This window comes from Loxodonta africana, chromosome 9 (assembly GCF_030014295.1).
Source record: "Loxodonta africana isolate mLoxAfr1 chromosome 9, mLoxAfr1.hap2, whole genome shotgun sequence".
Lineage (NCBI taxonomy): Eukaryota > Metazoa > Chordata > Mammalia > Proboscidea > Elephantidae > Loxodonta > Loxodonta africana.
Genome location: NC_087350.1, coordinates 53,263,060 through 53,275,349, shown reverse-complemented (window position 1 = coordinate 53,275,349; position 12,290 = coordinate 53,263,060).

Below are 12,290 nucleotides of genomic sequence, written 5' to 3'. Positions count from 1 at the left end.
CTTACAACTCTTTAGTGTAAGCTGTGAATTCTGAGTTGACTTGATTGATTATTGCGCTTGCCTATTAGGCTCAGTAATTACATAGTTAATTGAACTTACATCTTTCACATGATTTCCTGGAAATTTGCTAGTTCTTATGAAACTTTGGAAGATGTTGGCTAACAGGGCTTCCACTGCATAGAAAGGCTGCAGAATTAGGAATTTGTCAGGTATCTCTTTTCCTTTTCTCATGTCTCATTCAGTGCTCTTCTCACAGTTTTTTAGTGGTGATGATGGTGGGTCAGGAGAAGAAAATTTAAAGTAACCTTTCTAGTTCCAGGGAACTTCTCATTGTTATGAGTTCAACTGTACCACTGAAGGACTCCAGGCCTCTTCCTGATTTTAGCAACACTTTTTTTTTTTTTTTTGAATCATTCTACTAGGTTATAATGACCTTCGTTCAGCATTTTACCCTCCAGCCAATTGTCTATGAAGTTTTCCCACTGCATATTTAAGTTTCAGTCAGGACATAAGTTCAATCCAGGTAGAGATTGAGAAAGACAAAGAAAGCACCCATAGTCTGGAACTTTCTGTTGCCCCCATTGAATTTAGTCCCCTTCTTTGTAAGCTCCTTCATACTAGCTGTCTGACAATAATTTCTTCTCAAGTTAGTGAGCCAGGTTTGTAGTCTAACCCCAAGAAATAGATATTTTTCAACACCTGGTAAAGGACCTACTAGGCTTCTTTCTTTATACCTTTCTTTAGTTAAGGATAAATAGGATCACAAATGCTCCTGAGAGTCAGCACCATGTAGCGACAAGAGAAACTTATTAGAGAAAGACAGATATGAATTGCAAGCTGTATCTACTAGAGTGCTGGCTGCGTGACCATAGAAATTAACCTAACTTCTCTGATTCTCAATTTCTTCTGTATAGATGGAAATAATTATAAAATGCTTAAAATGTTGCCGATTTAGAATAAATGTAATAATCAATTTGGCTTACCACTGAAACTGATCAAGAATAACAAATATTAACTTTCTATACCTTCTTTATCAAAGATGAATTTTGGACAGGAACTTGCACAAACACTCCTGAGAGATGGTGACTCTGGGAAAAAAGAAGCACTTGGGGGCAGAATGGCATGTAAGTTATATTCCCAATTCCAAGGAAGTCAGCTGCCCTAGGATACAGCAACACACCTTCCCAGGCTTGAGATATAATCGAATGACTAAGGTGCAATGAATGAGTTTGTGGATGTGTGAAGAAAAGAAGATCAAAAGAGCATTTTATTCCCTACTTGTTTCATATTCACTCAAACAGTGACCTTTGACCTGGAGCTGACGAAACAGCCTTCTAGCATCCCAAGGTTCTTTGTGGAAGGACAAATAGTGTTCATTCCTGCCTGATTAAGCTGCATGCATCAAATCACTCTGTCTGTAGGCCAAGTCCCAATCAGTTCCAGAGCCAAAACCTGAACAAGGCTGGAACCTTTCTTGCTGGTCTAGACAAAGCATGCCTTAGTAAGCCCAGGCATACCCATGAACTGGTGGTGCATACCCTGACCCCTTCTATGACAATTTCATCTGTAGGACACCTTGCCCACTTCCCTTCCTACACTTCAGTTCATTTTTCTGGAGCCCTGAACATCTGCCTAGTCCTGTTAGTTCATCTTCAAAGGCATCAAAACTGCCATTCATATTTTTAGCTATGGTTTGAGTTTCCTGTTCTGGATGCATTTTTCTCATGAAATATCAAGCCCACTTGCCTGTGGGGAGATGCTTTATCATCATCTGTCCTGCTAATCCACCCACCCATCCCCAGCTTGGTTTTTCTTGTATATGGATAGTCCAAAGCAAACCAGCATTCACCACGTTGTTTTGGATATGCATACAGAACTTCTGGAACTCCCATGAGAAGTATGCGGTTTATTTGGGGACATTTTCCCTTAACCAGGGATAAGGGCTAAGTTTCATATCCTTCCCCATTGAAGCTTCTCATTGGGTTTAAAACATAATTTGCTACATTTTTAAAAAACCATGAATATGCAATGTGGCTACAAGTTTACAAATACTTTCAGGAGTTTGTAATTATTGACACTTTCGCTGACCAGTTTACATCCTTCTCAAAAGTTAACATTCTTTCAAAGTGTAACAATAGATAAACATTTCTGAGAGTACAGAAATCATAATATTCCAGAATTAGGTAACCCAGCCCTTACATCATAGCCTGGACTAATAAAAACTACGCCTACAATTTCAACTCTGATATATATAAGATTTAAAAGACCAAACAAAAATTATCTATTCTGTCACAGATGGGAAGTGGATGAAGGAAGAGGGGGTCTACTGAAGAATTAGATTCACTTAGTTTTTGGAGGAAAAAGAAAACACTGAGATTTGTTTGATTAAACCAAACCAAACTAAACCCAGTGCCATTGAGTCGATTCTGACTTATTACCTTTGAATTCAAGAAAGTTTTTTAAGCAGGAAGTTATAAATGAAATCAGGAAAGACCTCATATATAAAATTTAGTTTATTTTCCATTGAAGATAAAAGGTTAGATGTAATACCAGAAAAAATACTGAGACTTTCTTTATAGATTCTGTCATTCAATAGCCATTTGTTGTTGTTGTTGTTGTTAGGTGCCATCGAGTTGGTTCCAACTCATAGCCACCCTATGCACAACAGAACAAAACACTGCCCAGTCCTGTGCCACCCTTACAATCATTGCTATGCTTGAGCTCATTGTTGCAGCCACTGTGTCAATCCACCTTGTTGAGGGTCTTCCTCTTTTCCGCTGACTCTGTACTCTGCCAAGCATGATGTCCTTCTCAGGAGACTGATCCCTCCTGACAACATGTCCAAAGTATGTAAGACGCAGTCTCGCCATCCTTGCTTCTAAGGAGCATTCTGGTTGTACTTCCTCTAAGACAGATTTGTTCGTTCTTTTGGCAGTCCATGGTATATTCAATATTCTTCACCAACACCACAATTCAAAGGCGTCAACTCTTCTTCGGTTTTCCTTATTCGTTGTCCAGCTTTCACATGCATATGATATGACTGAAAATACCATGGCTTGGGTCAGGCGCACCTTAGTCTTCAGGGTGACATCTTTGCTGTTCAACATTTTGAAGAGGGCCTTTGCAGCAGATTTGCCCAGTGCAATGCGTCTTTTGATTTCTTGACTGCTGCTTCCATGGCTGTTGATTGTGGATCCAAGTAAAATGAAATCCTTGACAACTTCAATCTTTTCTCTGTTTATCATGATGTTGCTCATTGGGCCAGTTGTGAGGATTTTTGTTTTCTTTATGTTGAGGTGTAATCCATACTGAAGGCTGTGGTCTTTGATCTTCATCAGTAAGTGCCATTTAGCAAGAACCTAATGTATCCAGGCATTGTGCCCAGCCCTGGTAGTACAGAGTTAGGTAGAGACATGGCCTCCGTGCTAAAGAAGCTCACAGTCTAGTAGTATAGAGTGACACATAAAATAATAAAAAGAATACAAAAAGTGATTTAATATTATAATATTAATGATAACTGTGCTTATTATGCATGGTTACTTTTTGTCTGGCACTGTATTAAAAGTTTTGCCTGTATTATCCCTTTTAATCCTCATAATAATTCTATGAAGCATACACTGTTATTATCTGTGATTTACAGTTGAGGAAACTGAGGTTTGGACACAATAACCTAAGTATAATAAATGGTAGTAGCACAAGATAGGATACAATCAATCCTGCATGGATATCAGTAAAAGCTTTACAGATGAGGTGATTATTCAGCTGTGTGTTGAAGAATGCTCATGATTATGATACATAATGGAAGAGATGGCATTCTAAGCAGAATGAAGCAGAGCATTGAAATAGTGTAGTCAATTCAGGGAAACATAAAAACTTTGGTATTGTTAAATCATAGGTAAGGGGAGCACCAGGAAATAAGTTTGGACAAGCAGACAAGAACTATGTTGTGAAGGGGCTAGGGTGCCCTGCTAAGAAGTTTAGAAGTTGCCTTGCAAATTATGGGGTTCCATTGCATGAGGGGTTGGTGGGGTAGGGCTTAAAACTAACAAGGTTATGTTTATGTTTTAGAAAGATTGCTCAGATGGCCAATATGCTGGATGGGCCGGTAAGGGAGTGAAGAGCCAGCAGACAAGGAGCTCAGTTAGAAAATGTTATTTCAAAAATTGAGGTGACAGCTGATTTGTGCCTGAATGAACACTATGGCACTGGGGATGGAGAAGAGAATACTTTCGAAGGTAGAAGAGACAGGCCTTGGCAAGTGATGGGAAGTTGGTGGTAGAATAAAGAAAAGGCTATTCTAGATTTTTGGCTCTATGAACTGATATTTAAGAACAGAATGGAAGGCGAGGCTCCTTGAAAACTTTTTAGTGTCTTCGTCCATCATCTAGTACTACTATAACAGAAATACCACAAGTGGATGGCTTTAACAAAGAGAAATTAATTTTCTTACAGTCTAGTAGGTTAGAAGTCCAAATTCAGGGCGTCAGCTCCAGAGGAAGGTTTTCTCTTTCTGTTGGCTCTGGAAGAAGGTCCTTGTCATCCATCTCCTCTTGGTCTGGGAGCATCTCAGTGCAGGAACCTCAGGTCCAAAGGACGCACTCTGCTCCTGACGCTGCTTTCTTGGTGGTATGAGGTCCTCCTGTCTCTCTGATGGCTTCTATCTTTTATATCACAAGAGATTACCCCAAGACACAATCTAATCCTGTAGGGTGAGTCCTGCCTCACTAACACAACTGCTGCCCATTCTCCCTCATTAATATCATGAGGCAGGATTTACAACATAAAGGAAAATCAGACAATATCGGGAATCATGGCCCAGCCCAACTGATGCACACATTTTTGTTGTTGTTGTGTTGTTAGGTGCCATCGAGTCAGTTCCGGCTCATAGTGACCCTATGCACAACAGAACGAAATGCTGCCCTGTCCTGAGCCATCCTTACAATTGTTGTTATGCTTGAGCTCATTGTTGCAGCCACTGTGTCAATCCATCTCGTTGAGGGTCTTCCTCTTTTCCACTGACCCTGTATTCTGCCAAGCATGATGTCCTTCTCCAAGGACTGATCCTTCCTGACAAGATGTCCAAAGTATGTAAGATGCAGTCTTGCCATCCTTGCCTCTAAGGAGCATTCTGGCCACACTTCTTCCAAGACAGATTTGTTCATTCTTTTGGCAGTCCATGGTATATTCAATATTTTTCACCAACACACATTTTTGGGGGGACATAATTCAATCTATGACAATTAGTTTTAGCAGTCTTAAGGAAGGGAACAACTTGCTGATTGCCTGCTTTTTAGAAGTTGGTTCCAAGTAAGAGGAACATGAATACCCTAAACAGGCGAGGGGCACCGGGAAACTTTCCTTTGCCTACCTCTAATCCCAATTAAAGGTACCTCCCACTCACATTCCATCACTTAAGTGTGAAGATTTATAAATGCTTGTGTTTCAGTGTGAGTTATTTTAATGCTGTCATCTCATAACCCTACTTGAAATGGGTGACCTTAAGGGAATGGAAGTTTGAGCTTAGGGATTGGGGATGGGGGGCGGGGAGGGGGATAGGATGTATCAAGAGAGGGGTCAGTTTGGAATTATGAGAATGGTGGTAACTTTTTGGCTGTGTGGGATCTTAGATTGTTAGGGGGGTTGAACAATTATAGGCAACACTGACCCTTTACAGACTTTTCTATGTATACTTTTCAGTGACCTAACTTCTAACTGCTACAGAATAGTATTACCAAAAAAAAAAAAAAACTAAGCCCAGTGCTGTCGAGTCGATTCCAACTGATAGCGACCCTATAAGACACAGTAGAACTGCCCCATAGAGTTTCCAAGGAGCACCTGACAGATTCAAACTGCCAACCCTTTCGTTAGCAGCTGTAGCACTTAACCACTACGCCACCAGGGCTTCCAGAATAGCATTAGGGGAATCAACTGACACCCAGCCATATCTCCTGATTTGCTTGGGGCCTGTGGAAAAGAACACAAATACATCCCCCAATAGTTCATACACGTACTGAACTATTAATGGATTTAGATTCCCTGTAGGTCAGAATGCGAAAGAAACCAGAAGGCAATCATTGAGAAAGCACCTGGAGTAAGGAAGGTGGTGCTGATTGTGCCATCTGAACAGCAAGTTTAGGATAACAAAGGGCACATGGGCTGCAGAAATAGTGTGAGCCTGTATCTGATAATCTCATATCTCAGCCTTGTTCATGTCCAAAACTGTGTAATTAGAGGCCCTGGAACACTCAGTTCTCTCTCCTGAAAGAGCTTATCATGAGAAGTGGAGGGTATGTTCCTGCCAGTTCAAAGGCAGAAGAAAGCTAGAGGTCAGTGGTTCAGAGTATATCGTCAATGGCTGATAGTCTATAGAGCAAGAGACATTAACAGAATGGAAGAAGAGTTAGGTGGAAGCGACCAGAACTGAAGGACTCCAGGGCTGTAATCTGCAGCTCTTGTTATAGAAGAATGGCTTCCTTACCCCATTCAAGGGCTACTAGAAGAACTATTTAGAAAGGATATCTGGGGAGAACAAGAAACTTCATATTCCAGGTCACCAAACAAATGGAATACTCAATAAGATAGAGCATTTTGCTCTAAATAATTCAGATTTGCACTTACCAACTGCTGAAGCCTGGGCAGCTTGGTTCTTTGAAAGATGCTCAATAGTTAATCTCATGATCATCTCTTTTCTTGAAGAAGTGCAGGAATCATGACACATTTTAAAATATGTTGGGTCTCAGAAGCAAACTGGAATGGGGAGATGTAGGGAGCCAGTGGACACTTGGACATGTCACAGGGAAATAAGAAATCAAAATTTTCTGGCCTTTATTTTTTAAAACAATATTTCAAAGGGCATTGGAAGGAGAAGAAGCCCCATGTGCCAATAAGCATCTTTTTTTTTTTTTTTATCTCTGCAACTAATTTAAGCTGCTGATGGCCTTTTTTGAAATACTGTTTCTTGAATCCAAATAAGGAAAGGGAGTTTCAGGGTTCGCCCCTATTGTTGTTAGTTGCTGCTGAGTGGCTTCTGGGTTCGCCTCTACCAGCCCCATGAGGGATGATCTACATTGAACATTCTGACCAGCAGGGTGCAGAAACAGCATGAGGAGCTCCAAATCCTTCCTGATGAATCTGGGAAGAGGGCAACCAACTCTGAAAGCTAAAGCTGAATTTCAACCTTCTGAGGGGGAACTCCTTACCTATTCTGCATCTCCTGGATTATATAACCTCACCTCCATCATTTCTTTTGCCTCCATTTAGTGCTATAAAGGAGACAGATGCCCCTCAATTTTTTTGTTTTAATATCAACAAAGCCAGAAGTTTATTCTTTCCTTTTTTTTTTTTTTTAAATTGCCCTTTAGGTAGAATTTTACAGCTCAAGTTTATTTCTCATTCAAAAATTTATACAGGCATTAGTTGGCAATACCCACAATGTGACAGCACACTTCCCCTTTTCACCCAGGGTTCCCTGTGTCCACTCAACCAGTTCCTGTCCCTTTTGCCTTCTTCTCCTGCCTCCAGACAGGAGACGCCCATTTGGTTTCATGTGTCTGATTGAACTAAGAAACACACTACTCACGTGTACTATTTTTTGTTTTATAGTCTTGTCTAATCTTTGTATGAAGAGTGGGCTTCAGGAATGATATCAGTTCTGGGTTAACAGAGCATCCTGGGCCATAGTTTTGGGGTTTCAGCTAGTCTCTCTCAGACCATTAAGTCTGGTCTTTTTACATGAATTTGAATTCTGCTCCACACTTTTCTCCCGCACCATCCAGAACTCTCTGTTGGGTTCCCTGTCACTGCAGTCTTTGATGGTAGCCAGGCACCATCTAGTTCTTCTGGTCTCAGGCTGGTAGAGTCTCTTGTTTATGTGCTCCTTCAGTCTCTTGGGCTAATATTTTCCTTATGTCTTTGGTTTTCATCATTCTCCGTTGCTCCAAGTGGGATGGGACCAGTTGATACATCTTAGATGGCTGCTCACGAACTTTTAGGCTTTTATGCTCATCCAAACGCTACTACCAAGTGGGATGCAGAGCATTTTCTTAATAAACTTTCTTATGCCAATTGACCTAGATGTCCCCTGAAACTATGGTTCCAGGCCTCAGCCCCAGCTACTCTGTCCCTCAAAGTATTTGGGTGTGTCCAGGAAACTTCTTAGCTTTTGTTTTGGTCCAGGTGTGCTGACTTCCTCTGTGTGTTGTGTTGTCCTTCCTTTCACTGAAGATGATCCTTGCTCTCTAGCTAGTGAATTCTCTTCCCTCCTCCCTCCCTGCCCTCATAGCCATCAATGAATGATTTTTTCTGTGTTTAAACCTTTTCTTGAGTTCTTATATAATATTTCTTCTTTTGAGAATGACTAATTTCATGCAGCATAATGCCCTTCAAATTCTTCCATGTTTTGAGATGTTCCTCTGGTCCGTCACAGTTTTTTATTATTTCATAGTATTCTATTGTGTGTATGTGTTACTGGAATTGAATAAGGTTCTTGCCTCTCACTGGTCAAGAATGAGCAGGTAAGGCACTTAGAGTTTTCCACATGAGCAAAGCTTTATTGAAGAGGCTTGCAAGCAGAGTCGAGGAGGGCCTAAAGCAATGCTTTCCCCCATCTCACGGAACAAAAGACTTCCCTGGGTTTTTAAAAGTTCTTGTGTGGGAAAAAAAGCTCATGTTTATTCATAAGCAAAGGCAAGGATATGTTAACTACAGTGCATGCGCAGCAGCTTTCTAAGATGGCTCCTGTCCCAGAGGCCTCTGGGATTTGTAGCAGGACTTACTATGGGGTGTCAAGCCTGCACAGTCTCTCTCTCCCCAAGTTCGATTCCTGGCTACTGCTGCTGCCCCTCACTGCCCCTGGTGGAAGGTCACACAGCCATCACAGGTGGATGTAGTGTGCACGTCCCTGAGGCTGGTTTTATCCAGCTGCTTCTCTAAGACAACTTTAAGGAAGTTTGCTGGCTATTTTCTGATACCCTGCCCCATTGTTTTGGAAAATGGCTTTGTTTCTGGGCCCTGGCCCATTTCCTGTACTTTGCAGATTTGGGGGCCCTCTGTTCCCTGTCTTATATGTACCATAATTTGTTTATCCATTGATCTGTTGATGGGCATCTAGGTAGTTTCCATCTTTTTGCTATTGTGAACAATGCTGCAATGAACATGAGCATGCATATATCTATTTGTGTGAGAGCTCTTATTTATCTGGTATATATTCCTAGATATGTTGCTGGATCCTATGGAACTGCCATTTCTAGCTTTTCAAGGAAGTGCCAAATTGTTTTTCAAAATGTTTGTACCATTTTACATTCCCACTAGCAGTGCATGAGTGTTTCGATCTCTCCATAGCCTCTCAAACATTTATTATTTTGTGTTTTTTGGATTAATGTTAGTCTTGTTGGGGTGAGATGGTATCTCATTGTAGTTTTGATTTGCATTTCTCTAATGGCTAATGATCCTAAACATTTCCTCGTGGGTCTGTTAGCTGCCTGAATGTCTTCTTTGGTTAAGTGTATGTTCATATCCTTTGCCAATTTTTTAATTGGGTTGTCTTTCTGTTGTTGAGGTATTGCACTATCTTGTAGATTTTAGAGATTAGATCCTGACTGGATATGCTGTAGTCAAAATTTTTTTCCCAGTCTGTACATTCTCTTTTTACTCTTTTGGTGAAGTCTTTGGATCAGCGTATTTGATTTTTAGGACCTCCCAGTTATCTAGTTTCTCTTCTGGTGCTTGTGCATTGTTAGTTATGGTTTGCATACTATTTATGCCATGTATTAAGGTTCCTAGCATCGTCCCTATTTTTTCTTCAATGATCTTTATTTTATTAGATTTTCTATTTAGGGACTTTGTTTTGTTCATTGCAACATTCCCTGCACTTATAACAGCTCCCAGCACATAATAGGTGTTCAGTAAATATTTGTTGCATGAATTAATCTCATGGAAGAAGAGTGACAACAGTAATAAAAATAATAATAGCTACCTTTTTTTTTTTTTTTTTTTTACCATTTATTGAAAGACTACATTGATTGCCTCTGTACTAGATGCATTTCATAGTTTATCTCATTTAATCTTGCTATTGTTATGGCAATGCAGATATTCCTTGGAGGAAAAATTCAGAGATGCTGGTTTGATTATTCCCATCTATTACTGCAGAGAATCTAGAGGATAGAGAAGAAAGCTAGAATACTAGATTTCTTCTAAAATACTACTTATGATCTACAACTCCCAATCTCCCTTTAAATTCTTTATCATCTCCCAATTCTGAATTTAACTTCCATCTGACCCCTTTCCTTCCTTACTCTCTTTCTCTGTCAGGAGGGATCAGTCCCTGGAGAAGGACATCATGTTTGGCAGAGTATAGAGTCCGTGGAAAAGTGGAAGACCCTCAACAAGGTGGATTGACACAGTGGCTGCAACAATGAGCTCAAGCCTAACGATGATTGTAAGGATGGTTCAGGACAGGGCAGTGTTTTGTTCTGTTGTGCATAGAGTCACTATGAGTTGGAATCGACTCTATGGCACCTAAGAACAACACCTCTCTCAGAAATCTCATAATTGTTTCCTTTCTCTTTCCCTCCGGTCAATCTTTTATACAGAGGGCACTCTTCCAAGGAGGAGTTGGGCATGTTCAGCCCGTATCAGATTCATTGTTGCAGTATCATGTATACAGGAGTAGACTGAGGTGAGTTAAACTTACATTTGTTGGGGAGGTGAAGCATCCATAGAAAATTCTTCTTTTAAAAATCCCTCACACTACCTCATTTCAGTGACGGGCATATGAAACACTCATGGCCCTTTATTTCCTTATCATTTCTTCTGAAAAGGAATATAGAGTCCCAAGTTTTTGCCCTGTGTTTCGGTTTTTTCTCATCACTATCATCATCATCCTGGAGCTAACATTTACTGGCCACTTGTTATATGTCAGGCACTCTACTAAGTGCTTTACATAGATTGTCTCTTTAATCCTGAAACAACACTTGAAAGCAAAGGTTCCTATTTTTACCATGGTAGAGAGGGAAAAAAAATTTTTTTTTTTTTTATAGAGGAGAAAATTGAGGATTAGTTTTGAGTAATTGGCACAAGGACTCATGACTAGTGAATTTTTGAGACAAAATTCAAACCCATACAGATACTTAGATCAATGGAACAGAACTGAGGATTCATCTACCTATAAGCAGCTGATATTTGACAAAGGCCCAAAGTCCAGTAAATGGAGAAAAGAGAGTCTGTTTAACAAATGGTGCCTGCATAACTGGATATCCATCTGCAAAAAATGAAACAAGACCCATACCTTGCACCACGCACAAAAACTAACTCAAAATGGATCAAAGACCTGAATAAAAATCTAAAACAATAAAGATCATGGGAGAAAAAATAGAGACAATGCTAGGAGCCCTAATACATGGCATAAACAGTACACGAAACATTACGAACAATGCACAAACACCAGAAGAAAAACTAGATAACTGGGAGCTCCTAAAAATCAAACACTTATGTTCATCCAAGATTTCACCAAAAGAATAAAAAAAGAACCTACAGACTGAGAGGAAACCCGGGTGGTGTAGTGGCTAAGTGCTATGGCTGCTAACCAAGAGGTCGGCAGTTCAAATTCATGAGGCACTCCTTGGAAACTCTATGGGGAAGTTTTACCCTGTCCTATAGGGTCACTATGAGTTGGAATCAACTTGATGGCAGTGGGTTTGGGCTACAGACTGGGAAAAAAAAATTGGCTACAACATACCCAATTAGCATCTAATCTCTAAAATCTACAAGATACTGCAAAACCTCAACAACAAAAAGACAGATAACCCAATTAAAAAATGGACAAAGGATATGAACAGGCACTTCACCAAAGAACTCATTCAGGTGGCTAACAGATACATGAGGAAATGCTTAGGATCATTAGCCATTACAGAAATGCAAATCAAAACTATAATGAGATACTATCTCACCCAAACAAGGATAGCATTAATCTAAAAAACACAAAATAATAGATGTTGGCGAGGTTGTGGAGAGACTGGAACACTTATACACTGCTGGTGGGAATGTAAAATGGTACAACCACTTTGGAAATTGATTTAGTGCTTCTTTAAAAATCTAGAAATAGAAGCACCATACAATCCAGCAATCCCACTCCTTGCAATATATCCTAGAGAAATAAGAGCCCTCACACGAATAGATATATGCACACCCATGTTCATTGCAGCACTGATCACGATAGCAAAAAGATGGGAACAACCTGGGTGCCCATCAATGGATGAATGGATAAACAAAGTACTCACACAATGGAATAGTAT